This window comes from Triticum aestivum, chromosome 5A (assembly GCF_018294505.1).
Source record: "Triticum aestivum cultivar Chinese Spring chromosome 5A, IWGSC CS RefSeq v2.1, whole genome shotgun sequence".
Classification (NCBI taxonomy): domain Eukaryota; kingdom Viridiplantae; phylum Streptophyta; class Magnoliopsida; order Poales; family Poaceae; genus Triticum; species Triticum aestivum.
This window is the reverse complement of record NC_057806.1, coordinates 690472568-690477966: the sequence shown is the minus strand read 5'-3', so window position 1 is coordinate 690477966 and position 5399 is coordinate 690472568. Positions and strand designations below refer to the sequence as shown.

The window sequence follows — 5399 nt, the reverse complement described above, 5'->3', positions numbered from 1 at the left end:
CAATAATGCACACGTATTTTACACTCCTTGCCTAAAATGTTTTGAATTATGAATAGTATCCCCTAAGATGTATTATGTGGCAGCTGCATCAAGATGGTGCACTTGTGACGAATTTACACGCGAGCTCTGCATAGCGTATGCACACAACTAACATCACATGCATGCATGCATGCAATACAAGGCGAAGCATAACGCCATCAATATTCGGGAAAAACATTTGGGCCGTTTGCTCCGAAAACACGCACCGACTGTTAGGTCGTTTGCGCCCGCCACTGCTTGCTTGCCTGTTCCGTACTAGTGACTCACTGGAGATGGATAATCTTCATCCGTCTAATCATATGCTGCATTTGCGATCAATCCATTGACTTTGTACAGATGGTTACGTGTTCCATTACGGGACGATTTAACAAGGGAGGAATGTGCTGCATACCGTCCCGTGAGCTAGCTATATAAGCAGTAGCTACCATTCAAGGCCTTGCATATCTCAAGACATTATTGGTAGTTGCAAGGACGTACGGACTTGCAAGAGCTGAGCAATGGAGGGTGGCCGGGAGCTTACGGTTCTCCTCCTGGTGCTCCTGCTGGTCGGCCTCGCTGGCTCGAGCCCTCCGCCGGAGCCGGTGGTCTGTGCCCATGGCACGTCGGACTGCACTGTCTCCAACGCGTACGGCTCCTTCCCTGACCGCACCGTCTGCCGCGCGGCCAACGCCACCTTCCCGCGCACCGAGAAGGAGCTGGTCGCGGCCGTGGCGGCCGCGGTGTCGGCCAAGCGCAAGGTGAAGGTGGCCACCAAGCACGCCGCGGCGGCCGCGACGGCACCATCATAAGCACGGAGCGGCTCAACCGGGTGGTAAGCGTCGAGGTCGCCAAGGGGCTTATGACGGTGGAAAGCGGCATGGTGCTCCGCGACCTGATCCAGGCCGCCGCCGAGGCAGGGCTCGCGCTGCCGCACTCGCCCTACTGGTCAGGGCTCACCATCGGAGGCCTGCTGGCCACGGGCGCGCACGGCAGTTCGCTCAAGGGTAAGGGCGGCGCCGTGCACGAGTATGTGGTTGGGATGAGGATCGTCACGCCGGCGCCCAAGAGCCAAGGGTTCGCGGTGGTACGGGAGCTCTGCGCCGACCATCCCGACCTCGACGCGGCCAAGGTTTCCCTCGGCGTCCTGGGCGTCGTTTCCCAGGTACGTGGCTCAAGAAATGCCTTTGCATGCGTATATATACTCTTCGTTTTATTACGCTGCCCACATATGCCATGCCATGGCATGTGGCACGGTATGTGTATATCTGCTGCAAAATGTGTACTCTAAGAATAAATGTTTTGTTTAAGAATTGTTATTAAAACCAAACGGAATTTGTTACTTTCTTGGTGCACAAGTTAATTAAGTCATTAATTAGTTCTCTCCTGATTTTTTAATCGTTTTTTCATGGATATGTGCAGGTTACACTGGCCTTGGAGCCGATGTTCAAGCGGTCGGTGACGTTCGTGACACGCGATGACTCTGACATGGCAGAGCAGGCCGTTGTGTGGGGTGGCCTCCACGAATTTGGCGATATGGTGTGGCTGCCACAGCAGCGCAATGTGATTTACCGCAAGGACGATCGTGTGGCCATCACGTCAGTGGGTAACGGCCTCAATGACTACCTAGCCTTCCGCTCCACTGCGACGGCCGACCTCATCAGCGGCAGAGTCATGCAGGAGCTTCTCGAGAAGAAGAACAACACCGTCGCTCGGTGCAAGGAGGCACCCACGTCAGTATCGTTGTTTGAGAAGGCAGCATATGGCACAAACAACGGCAGCTTATTCATGGGGTACCCAGTGGTAGGATTCCAGCACCGCATCCAAGCGTCCGGTTCGTGTCTCGACAGCCCAGAAGATGCACTCCTCACCACGTGTCCGTGGGACCCCCGCATCCGGGGAATCTTCTTCTACAATAATGCCTACATCATCACGCTCTCCAGGGTATCAGCATTCATCGCCGACATGAAGCAGCTCCGTAACAGCAACCCGAAGGCCTTCTGCGGAATCGACGCCGGTTTGGGTATTCTCCTCCGCTATATCAAGGCATCTTCTGCCTACCTCGGCAAGCCGGAGGACTCGATCGACTTTGATATTACCTACTACCGGAGTTACACCAAGGGTGAGCCCAATCCATACTCTGGTGTGCTCGACGAGCTCCAACAGATGGCGCTACGCAAATATGGCGCCATCCCTCACTGGGGCAAAAACCGCAACTTTGCCTTTGAAGGTGTCATTGCCAAGTACCCCGAGGCCGACAAGTTCCTAGAGGTGAAGGGAAGGTACGATCCTGATGGGATCTTCTCCAGCGAATGGAGTGACCAGGTGCTCGGCATTAATGGGAGCTCGATAATTGTCGAGAAGGGTTGCGCCATTGAGGGGCTTTGCATCTGTTCAGAAGACTCGCATTGTGCACCGGAGCAGGGTTACTACTGCCGCCCTGGGAAGGTGTACACGGAGGCGAGGGTCTGCTCGTTCCAACACATCTGATGCGTTCAGGTGGTTGCATTGAAATTATTTCTGCCGCATGTCCTTGGATACTTTTCTGAACATTATGCTTTTGCTTGTAAGGTTTATGTGTGTCCCGTGGTGATAATAAGAAGTGTCCTATGTGAAGCTGTTCCTTCGCCGGTATGATTGTTGGTTGGTTTGATACACTAGTGCTTTTCATTTCGGTTTATATTTTCTTGTAACTCTGTTTTGTTGTCCTTTGACAATGCATTCCGGCTCCCAAGTTAATTAGAATGGTTGTATGGGAAAAAAATCTTAAAACTATTTGCTATGTGACATGCTGATCTGGTTTTCTTGCACACAGTTTTATGTCAGCCAATCAATTGTTTTGTAGAATTCATTAATATAGAAAGTGGTGCATATCTAAAAAAAATATCCATACATCTAAAAAATGTTCATGCAATGTAAACAATTTGTACGCACCACTAAACAAATGTTCAATGTATTTATAAAATGTTTTAAAAGTACTTGAAAAAGTATGCATCATATATTTGGAAAAATTTCAATGTGCATCAAAAAAATATTCTGTGTGTATACGAATTTTGTAAAATGTGTATTCAGAAAATGTTCAACTTGTATATGAAAAAATGTTGATAATGTATTTTAAATAAATGGTCAAGCTGTATCTGAAAAATGTCTCGTGTGTAATTAAAATGCTCAACATGTACGGAAAAGTTTTTAAAATAAATTTGAAAAATGTTTAATAAGTATACCAAAAAAGATCAAACATGTATTTAAAAAATGGTCATCATGTATTTGAAAAATGTTCGATGTGCATCAAACACATGTTTAACGTGTGTAGGAAAAATGAAGAAGGTGTGAAAAGTAGACATCAATTTGAAACAAAAAGGGAAATAAGAAATGAACAGAAAAAAATAAAGAACCAAAAGAAAAACTAATGAAAACTGAAAATAAAAACACAGAAAAGAGAAAAGAACAACTTATGGAACCTTCCCAAAACCGATGGAAGATTCCACAAACCGGTGCAGAACCACTCACTAAACGCATTATATTGGATCGCCTATCGTAACAATTGCCTACTACAAGACGGTACACAGTCACGCACTAGGTGAGATATAGCTCTCGCGCTATTTCAAGGCGGATATAACACTCACTTATGGCAAGTTTTTTTAGGGACATGGCCAAGTAGTCGACGAGGTGGAGGTATTGTTGTCGGTTTAGCGCGGCTTTGGCCAAGGTTCCATTTGGGTGTTTTATTTTCCTTTTCTACATATTTTAGAGGTTTAATTGGGTTCTTTCTGATTTTTCTATTTTGGGCTTTATTTTTCATTTTTGAATAACATTTTCTCAAATACACGTTGAACATTTTTCAAATACATATTGAACATTTTTCAGATACACGTCAAACATTTTTAAATGTATGTTAAACACTTGTTAAACACGTGAACATATTTTATTGCTTGCTTGGGCTCGCTTCCCCACCGATTTGCCGACCGGAGACACCGACTTCCTTACCTGGTGGGCCTCCTCCTGTGCTCTCGCGCCCGCTTCCATGCGTAAAGGCCTGTCCTCCCTCATGATCCTTACCGCTTGGTGGATTTGGAAGCATAGAAACAGCCGCACCTTCGACGGGGACCGACCCTCTGTCTCCCACCTGTGCTCCACCATCAAGGACGAAGCACGCCTTTGGGCCCAGGTCGGCGCCGCCGCGATCATCAACATCATCCTAGAGCGCTAGGCTAGGGTTTTCTTGGGGATGAGCAACCCCGTCTGTTTGCTCGACGTCCACTTCCATGCCCCCTTTTGTGTACATGGCATAGTGTGTCGTCCTAATCCCATGTTGTAAACATTCTCCTTCTATCAATGGAAAGATACGCATCCTTAGCGTATTCGCGAAAAAATGAACATATTTTATATGTTATTGACATTTTTCATTGCACCCTCTTTTTACATTTCATGAATATTTTTAAATATTATGATGAATAATTTTTACATATGTGAATATTTATTGAATGTATTTAACATTTCGTTGAATGCTATGAACATGTTTTAATGAGCAGTTTATAGAACTTGTGGGAAAAGGTTGAATAGTATGAACGTTTTAAAAATATCATGAATATTTTATCAAATGCCACAAACACTTCACTAAAAATGCGCGAACTTTCTTGGCCTGTGTGAACAAATTAGATGATATGTTTCGTCAGCTACATTCTTATGCCAAGGAGAATGGCATTTCAGTGAGGAAAGAATATGAATACACTCAAAACAACTTTTATAATATGTTTAATCTTCCACTATATACTATTCCCCTCCAGCAATATCATGAGCTACATATTTCAATCAATAGCCTAAACATGGATCTCATTCCACACATATGGAATTTTTGAGGTCAGCATACCAAATATTCAAATAGGAAGGTTTATAACACTCTCATTGGCAAACCTCAAAAGGCTACTGCACCTTTTCAGTGGGTATGAAAATCCTCTGTTTTGCTTAAACAGAGGTTGTTTTTCTAGGTTCTCATACAATATAGATGAAGCACTATGTGGGGGAAAATCTTTCATATTCACAATTACGAATATGTACTATGTGATGAAGCTTGCACTGAGGATCTTATGCAACTGTTGTTTAGATGTGACTTCAGCGAAAACTTCTGGCTATATCTTGGGATGGAATGGAACACTGATCTACTTAGATATTATTCAGACGTTGATCAATGGCAGAAACATAATGATTTTTAGTTGCTTCAAAGAGGTGCTCAATGTTAAATTATAGATGGGCCTTGGCCCATATAAGACAATAATTAATGGTTAATCTCTAAGGCCCATGTAGGCGTATGACAAGTGGTGGGAAGTTTGGTACCACCTCACAAGTTGAGGAGAGTTGAGACCCCTTTATAAGGGTTGCTCTTC

General features: G+C 45.0%; 1 pseudogene; it reads left to right on the top strand.

The window, feature by feature from the left end:
* Window positions 1-536: 536 nt before the first annotated feature.
* LOC123108442 (L-gulonolactone oxidase 2-like) lies at window positions 537-2617 on the top strand (annotated as a pseudogene).
* Window positions 2618-5399: the final 2782 nt, after the last annotated feature.